The 8,754-nt window shown below is 58.9% G+C and overlaps 1 protein-coding gene across 1 annotated transcript in view; it reads right to left on the reverse strand.

Moving 5' to 3' along the window:
- Positions 1 to 8,381, reverse strand: part of Nacc2 (NACC family member 2) — a 33,259-nt gene extending 24,878 nt beyond the window's left edge. The window contains exon 1 of the mRNA XM_010608886.3: positions 7,714 to 8,381. The gene's annotated coding sequence lies outside the window, so the exon portion shown is untranslated. The remainder of the gene's footprint in view (positions 1 to 7,713) is intronic.
- Positions 8,382 to 8,754: the final 373 nt, after the last annotated feature.

Below are 8,754 nucleotides of genomic sequence, written 5' to 3' on the forward strand. Positions count from 1 at the left end.
GCAGCTCAGCTGCACCCAGGCCGGCTCTCCCGGGCAGCGCGCAGCATCCCAATGAGGCGGCCGGATGCGGACAAACACTCAGGCAGCTCAGGGAAGAATAGCCGCCTTTGATTTGGGAGCTGAAGTAAATGCCAGCTCCCAGCCCCGGCTTTAAAAACAGTGGCGCGTTGGTGCCAGAGGAATGCGCGGCTCCGGGTGTCGGTGCAAGACAGACTTTTGATGACTCACTGCAATGCAAACAAAGATGGCAGAAATACTGTACTGTACGCGGGAACGCTTCGCGGTGCCACGGCAACTCCGACAGCCTGGAAATTTATAGTGCAGTTTTGCATATGAATTACCCAGTAAACTGCCGCCCGCCACCCAGTGCAGCCCGGTGTCAAAGCATTTAAACTATTCCAAACAGTCTGCACGGCTGGCAGCCTTGGCTCAACTCTTCCAGGGGTTCGGGAGGCTGGGGAACCCTGAGGGACGGGGGCACAGCTGGGTGAGAAAGAATCGTGCCTGCTGCCACGGCAGGCAAGAAGGGGGGAGGGGCACAGACGGTCCCCTGCGGTCTCAGCCACGGGTGCCAGCAGCAGGCCAGCAGGTCCAGCCCCAGAATCGCCCATCCCCACTGGTGCAACTTGGCAATGCAGCGCTGGTCCCCCGAGGACGGATGCCCACGTGTCCCCCGTGTCCTCGGGGACACCTGGCCTGGACTGGCCATTCCCCAGCACAGCACCTTCTCTGTGATGAAATACTGCAGTGCCCATGCCCAGGGGGCTCCCACCGTCACCCAGATCCAACCCCATGGAGCCTCTTTAGGGAGGAGACAGCAGCAGTGTGGGGTCTGCGCTGGGCTGTGAGGGCCCTGGGTGAACTGCCCGATGGCCTTGCCTCAGTTTCCCCGTCTGCCACCACATGTGACCCCCAGAAAGAACACAGCTCTGCTCCCAGCCAGACTGAGGCCAATGGGTGTAGAAGCCGCCTGTGGCCCAGCACGGAGGTCCCTAGCGCCTGTCTCTGCCTTCCAAAGCAAGGACGCTCACGAGTAATTTAGGGGTACGGAGGCTAAGCATACAGGAGTAGCCGAGGCTCAGCCTTGAGTGGGGGCTTCAGCTAAGCCTGGCCACAGCCTCCACCCCAGGTCCCTGCTCAGCCTCAGGGCCAGGCACCCCAGGGCAGGCGGGCGAAGGACTAGGTGCTGGGGACCCTGGGAGAACTCTGTGCTGCCCAGTGACGCCACACAGGGAGAGGGACCCCAAAGCCTGCACATGTCACCTGCCAGCAGAGCCGCTAGCCCTGTGGGGGGCAACCTCAGCCCAAGGTGGCGATGCGGGTTCCCCTGTATGCAAGGGACCCAGCTCAGCATGCTAGGCAAGGGCCAGCGAAGGGTGGCAGCTGCCCAGGGCCAGGCAGCCAGTGGTCAGGTCACCAGGAAGATGCACAAGATCCCTGCGGCCGTGGGACAATGGCTGAGCACAGAATGAGCGTGGGGTGGCAGGCCATGACCTGCCATGACCCGGAGAGGCAGGGTCTGTGTTCACACCTCAGGGACCTGGGCCCTGCTCCTCAGAGACAGCGCCATTATGCCTGGGAGGTGACAAGGCTGCCCGGCTCCCCGGGGACTCAGGGAACTGGCGCCTCTGCAGCGCTGTCCTCAGGCCACCTGGGCTGGCAGAGACACTGCCTGCTCTGGCCACTGCGGGCCAGACGGGAGCTGGTTTTAGGTTGCTTTCTTAGAAGCCTCAGCGGGGCAAGAACAAAGCTGAACTTTAGGAGAAAAGAATCGAGCAGGCTTAGCTGGCACTGCTCAGGCCAGGAAAGCAGGGCGCACAGGAGTGCAGTGGTGTTGCAGCCAGGAGGGGGCTGCGGATTTGAGACAGGCTGAGGGCTTCAGGGACTTGAAGGCCCCTCACCACTCCCTGCATGGTGGCATTCAGCTCTACTCCATGTACGACCCTCTCTCTGCTGTGACTCAGTTTCCTCGGCTCCTTGATTCCCAAGCAGGACCGCATATTCTGTCCCCTTCGTGAAGTTTCTGGAGAGCTGGGGAGTGAGAACTCTGCTCATCCCTATCATCATCAAAGGTGCTGCACGGAGGAACCCCCCTCATGAAGTCCCGAAACCCATGAAAACAACTCCAATCCCAAGTTCAGACCCCACTGAGGTGTCAGCCTTAAGGTTCCCTCACCCCATACAGAAACACACAGAAGCAAAGCCCAGGCTGGGAGTGGGCCAGGGCAGGGCCAATAGCAGGGATGCCTGCTGGGCTGAGTCCCCAGGCAGGGTTCGAACAAGGACACAGACATGGAGGCCTAGCTCAGTGGCTCTGGTGCCCAGGTCCTCAGAAACCCACCTGCCCTCCCCAGAGGCCAACCCACCCTGCATGCCAGGGCATGGAACTGGAGTGATGCTCCTTCAGCCTCTGCAGGATCGCTGCCAGCGAGGGAGAGGAAGGCGAGAGAGATTAAATTAGATTAAATTATTTTGCAGGATTTAATTTCACCAATCTAATTAGAGGTTCTGGACCTCGGCTAAAGCGCAGGCAGCACAACTGAGAGGGAGGGCTGCCTTGGTACTGGAAATGTTATGCAGAGAGGGGAGCCCCCAGCCCTCCAGGCAGTGGACACTCAGAGGTCAAGGTGGCATCACCCCAGGTTCTGGCACACTGCTCCCCAATCGGCAGGACCGAGGAGCGGGTGGGGCCCCGGAACCCTGCTCAAGTGAGCGCTTCCTGCTGGGCAGGGGCTGGGGGTGTCTTTTGGGTCCCCTCCCATGTCACAGCAGCCTCCCCCAGACAGAGTGGATGGCAGGGACTAGCAGGGCCCACATTAACCTTCCAGAGTCCAGGCTGTGGGCCTGGTGGGCACTGGTCCCCCAGAGGTGGGCAGGCACTCAGTCAGGCCTCCAAGTTTTCCTAACAGTATAAGCCACTGGCCATGGGTGGAGCTAGGCCACACTGGCCTCCAACAGGACATGGGCAGCAGGCAGGGGGCAGGGGCCACGGGCTGGGGTCTCAGCTGCTACACCCTCCCCAGAGGCCCCAGACAACTCAGTAACTGCACGGGCTGTTTGGTCCCCAACCCCTCTGAGGGTGTGTATGTGGAAACTGAGGCAGAGGAGGGCAGGGCCCAACGAGGCCTTAGAGCCAGGAGCCGCTGGGCCCGGGTAGCTGACTGTCACCCTCCTTGGCTTCCTGCTCTGGACCCCAAGGTGCCCCCATCAAATCCCTGCCAGGCTGGATGGACCCCACCTGGGCGTCCAAAGCCCAGGAGGAGCCCAGCTGCAGCCTCCTCAGTCCCTGCACTTGGGGGAGCGAAGGCCACCCCTGTCACCATTTCCGCCTGCCCAGCCCCTCAAACTGCTAAGGAGGCCGCAGGTGGGGCACACCCCATCCCATGCACCCCACAGGCCCCTGGGCAGCTCCACCCAGCCACAAGCCTGGACAGCAGTGGCCATAAAGTCGGCTTTCACTGCACTGACAAATGTTTGCCTGGAAGCTTTCTTTTCTTCTTTTTTTTTTTTTTCCAGAAAGAGAGGGCAGCATGCCAGGATTTACAAATTCAAACATCTGCCTATCAGTCCCCCTCTAGGTTCTCAGAGAGGACAGTGCCAGCTAAGGGAGGGCAGCAGGATCCCCACCCCGCAGCTAGGCCCTCCAGCCCAAGTGTGCAGGGTCCCCACCCACAGTTGCCCTGTGCCTCAGGCAGCCCTCACCCTCATTCCAGGGAAACCTCGAGCAGGTGGCACCTGTGGACACCAGCTGCCCGGAAGCCAGGCTGGGCCCCTTACAGTGCTGGCTGAGAGCAGGGAGGGTGTCAGGCCAGGGTGCCCTACAGCCCCCACCCCACCTCAGACCCACCAAGCACACATCCTTCGAGAAGGTTTTTGAAGACTGAGAAGAGCTGACAATCTCACTCAACCCATATTTGTAATTTAAATAACGCAGCTTGGAGAGTGTCTCCCTCAGGCACAGTTTAATAACTTAAAAAGCCAGCGCCAGCCCCGCACGCCACGCCCCTGCACCCTCCTTGGCTGGGACACTGGGCAGCGCAGGGCGGGCAGCCAGCTTACCCCACCTCCTTCCTGTGCACCCAGGTGGCCGGGCCTGGACCCATACCACCTGGGCTGGGCTGGGGTCCGAGAGCTGTCTCGGCCTCAGGGTGCCTGGCTCATGCTGTGCTGTGGGTCACCCGCTCATTACACACGCTTCCTGCACACCCGTCTTTAATATTCATAGCTCTCCTCATCTGTGTACCACGCCATAAATAGTCGGGCGAGGTGAGACACAAAGATCCCCTGCATTCCTAATTATGCCTAAAATCTAATGTAAATCAGAGCAGCACACAGCACTAAATCAGCCGCCGGTGGGGGCCACGCCGCTGAGATGAGGCCCCGGTAATGGGACTCCCATCTCCATGCCCTGGCAAGGTGGCCCAGGGAGCCCCAACCTTGCTGCGTGCACCCCAGAAGTAGGAGCCTCCAGCGGGCAGGGTCAGGACTACTGCCCCCCCAGGGTTCCTGCCCCAGCCCACGGGGGTGCCAAGCACACTGGGCACAGGACAGCAGCAGGGGCCTGTGGCGGGGGTGGCACTCAGGCTCCAGGCTGTGTACCCACGTTTTCACCTCCAGAACTGCACAGCAGGGAGACAGGGTGCCTGGCTCTCATCTGCAGGGAAGGAACGGGGTGCTCCCAGTGGGACAGGGCAGGAAGGGATAGCACGAGGGCCTGGGCCAGCTCTGGCTATGGGGACAGGGCAGACAGTGTGGTGCACCTGGAGTTGCAAAGCAATGCACAGCACTGACCTGGGGGACACAAAACACGTCTCAGGGCCCTGGGCTGTGTCCACTGAGGCTCCAGGGCCCCAGCCAAGCTGCTGCCCAGGGTCTCCTGTGCCAGGGCTGGGGGAGGGGCAGCCAGGCAGCAGAGCTCACTCCAGGCATGGGGGGAAGACGGGGCAAGGCAGCACCGAGGCACTGCAGACCCAAACACAACTGCAGGCAGGCCTGCGGCGATCCACACTGCCCACTCAACCTCTCCAGGCAGGGGGACACGCAGGCTCCGCCCCACCCCACCCCTCGGGCGGACCGCACCCAACCCCTACACCCTGCCTTCCTGAGCACTTGGCAAACACCCCCAGCCCAGTCTCGGTGCAGCCAGGACCCAACCTGACTTCCTGTCTGGGAGTGGGGTGCTATCTGCCCTTCTGGGGGGCACTGGCCAGGCTCCCCACGGTCCTGCAGGAGGCACAGGCCCTGGTGACACAGAGGTGGTCCACTCGCCATCAGGAAGGGAGGTTGGGAGACTCCTGCTGCCCGCATCTGCCCTGGCAACACGCCCAGAACTATTTTTAAGCCCATTTACTAGAAATCCCGCAAATTAAAGGAAATACGGATAATGCGGCAGAATCCTGGGGGCCAAATAAAAGCTGCTCATAATCATTCTCGTGCTCCAGTGTGGGAGGCCTAACCACAAACCCCAAGCCTCCTCGCTCTCTCGAAACACCCACAAATCTCATGTGGAGTAAACCAGCCCCCCGCCCCGGGCTCCGGGACCTCTGGGGCGTCCAGGGGGAAACTGGGGTCCTGCCTGGGCTCCGGGACCTTGGGGTTGTCCAGAGGGAGGCCAGGGTCCTGCTCAGGCTCTGGGATGCCGGGGAGTATGAAAGGGCTATAGGAGGTAGTTACAAATATGGAAAATAACGCCCATAAACACAAGCATCCACTCCTGAATGGCCTGGCGACTTCAGCAGCATTCGGCAGAGGTTGCTCTCCAGGGCAGGAGTGGCCTGCAGCTTAGCCCGTCTAGAAAAGACTAGAGATGCCCCGTGGAAAGCTCGCCCAGGGGACATGCTGGCGCCAGACTCCCCACCCAGCCTCGGGTCTCAAGCCGGGCAGCTCCGCATCCTGCCTCGACCCCCATGCTGGGCACGGCTGCTCCTGGCCACCTCCAGGTCTGCCCCTCCGAGTTAGGCGCACATGTGATAGATACATGTTCCAGTCACACTTGCATGAGTCACTCTGCTTTGGTGGTGCTGGGCCTCGTGTACACTAGACAAACGCTATTAAGCTGCATCCCAGCTTTTGCTTTCTTCTCCCTCCTCCAGATGCACTGCCCAGGCTGTTCTAGAATGCCTGGGTTCAAGTGATCCTCCTGCCTCAGCCTCCCAAGTAGCTGGTACCACAGCTACACACCCCCATGCTCAGGTCTCCTTTGAACTTTCTGAGTGTCCCATGCTGACTGGACACCCACAGGGACTCCTGCCAGTGTGCTGAGGCTGCACAGCCAGCTGAGCCCTGCTTATCTCTGCGTCTCCTCTGCAAGCCCTGATCGGCAGTGGACCTTGGCCATCACTGGCTGTCTTTGTTGTTGTCCCCTCCCCAGACTGCTCATGCTTCTGGGCAGAGGCCAGACCGTCTGTCCCTCTGCGTCCCGTCTAGCTCGTGGTTTGGGCTGCGTCCCTCTTCCATTCAGGACCAGGAGTGAACAGCTTCCAAGCCCTGGGCGCCCCACCACCTGTGAGGCCGCAGGTGCACCTGTTGGTGGACCAGCTCGTGCAGACCTGGGGGTGGATGTGGGGGCCCAGTCCTGATCTTGGGCAGGGCGATGTGTGAGCCCCAAGTGCAGCATCTCCTGCTCCAGAGGATGGGACTCTCCCACCCTGAGGGGTCTTTTCTCGCATCAGATCACAAAATCCCTGGGCTGCATCCTGGCTGGCTGACAGAGAAAAGTGAGTTTTTAAACTCACCATCTTCGAAATTTCCAGCATATAAACAAACCAAACTTCATTTTCAAGCTGGAACCACAGGCTCAAACAACATTTGTATATATTAACACCAATTCCCACGTTCTGAAAACACAAACACATAACACGTAACAACACACACCAGGCATGGTGCTTGTCCTGTCATCCGGCTATTCAGGAAGCGGAGGTGGGAGGAACGGGGGGCCCAGAAATTCAAGGCCAGCCCAGGCAGCACAGCAATCCCTCATCTCAAAACAAAACCAAACACTCTGGACAAGGAAAGCACCCCAGGGCATGGCCTTTCCCTACCTGCTAAGCGCCAGCACGATGGAGGTGGCCCCAAGATCACAGCAAGACAAGGACCCCTGCTTGCCACAATCCCATCCAGCACTCACCAGAGAGGCCAGAAGGGCAGTCGGTTAGGACAGGAAGTAGAAGCACGTCAGTAGACAACGCAGACCTTGTACAGAGAAAACCGTGAGGGGTCAGCGAGAAATGTCAGCACCAAAGGACACTCGCAGAAGGCTGAAGGTGTGAGATCGACAGACAGAAGCACACAGAAGCTCTGCACCTGTGCAGCCAACAGTCAGGAGATGAATTTAACTGAACAATTCCACTTGCATCAACACCAAAAAGCATCACGTACTCGGGGTTAAACACAGCGGAAGTTAATCTTGGAAAACCGCAAAACTTTACCTAAGTAAATGCAGGACCCAAACCCACAGAAACACACACTGTTACAGTTTCTATGTACATGTCATCCTGCGCCTCAAGCACTTGTGGGTGGGGCTCTCTGTGGGTGGCTGGGTCTAGGTTGTGTGGCGCTGGATAAGGGTGGATAACTGGACTTGTCCTCTGGTTGGGGTGCTGGGGAAGCTCACCCTGGGCGAGGGCAGCACCGCCCCAAAGGCCTGGAGCCTAAGGGGAAGGAATCAAAGGGGAAATGACGGCTGCCTGCCTCCCCTGCGCCCTGCCACCCCACCTCGGAGCCAGGTGACGATGGACCAAAATCTCCACGCACTGCACTATGAGCTAAAATAAGCCTCCTCCTTTAACTTGTGGGTGCCGGTATTTTGTTCTCGGCAACGAGAAATTAACCAAGACACATCGTGTGCAGGGGTCGGAAGGGCCTGAGTGTTCTTCACACTGGTGATGGACGAGGCTCAGCCGCTGTCATATCTCAGCTGGCTTCCTGCAGAAAGGGACCGGCAGGCGCTCACGTTCACGTGGAGTTGCCGGGTCCGGGGCGGCCACGCTAATCCTGGAAAGAACAAAGCAAGAGCGTTCACGGCTCCTGATCACAAAACTACTCCAAAGCTACAGTCGTCAGGCCAGTGTGGTACGGACCCAAAAATAGACCCAGATCAATGGGCCGAGGCGAGCAGTCTAGAAATAAACTCTGTCTGCCATCCGCTAGGGGACAAGGATGCCTGCGCCATCCCAGGAGGGGGAAAGCAGCCCTATCCTACCCTGTGCCAGGCCATGCGACGCCCACACCCAGAGGCCACAGGCCACCTTGTGCCACGTGGGAATGGACTGTCACCCTCTACACGAAATCACAAGTAAGCCCTCAGGGCCTGAGCTAAGCAATGAGTCCTCAGATACCAACCCAAAAGCACAAGCAACAGAACAACAACACTGAAGGGCTGGAGACTTAGCTCACTGGTTCTGCCACCTGCCTTGAAAGTCCCGAGTTCAATCCCCAGTACCCCCCAAAAAAGAACACCACCAATAAATGGGATTCCACCAAAATTAGACTTTGTGCTTCCAAGGGGACCACAAGAAAGTGAAAAATGGCAAAAATTCAAGGGGACATCTCCAATTATCTTTCTGTCCTTTTGTTTTGTTTTTTGCTGGTGCTGCAGACTGAACCCACAGCCTCATCAACTTGAGGCTAGCAAATCACACCCCAGAACTTAACCCCGACTCCTCTGCTGTCCAAGCTGGCTTTCAATTCTGGAACCTTCTGCCTTAGCCGCCCTAGTAGCTGAGATTACAGACATGTGCCACTGCTCCTGGCTTG

This window comes from Fukomys damarensis, unplaced genomic scaffold (assembly GCF_012274545.1).
Source record: "Fukomys damarensis isolate Sample0158 unplaced genomic scaffold, DMR_v1.0_HiC HiC_scaffold_36, whole genome shotgun sequence".
NCBI lineage: Eukaryota > Metazoa > Chordata > Mammalia > Rodentia > Bathyergidae > Fukomys > Fukomys damarensis.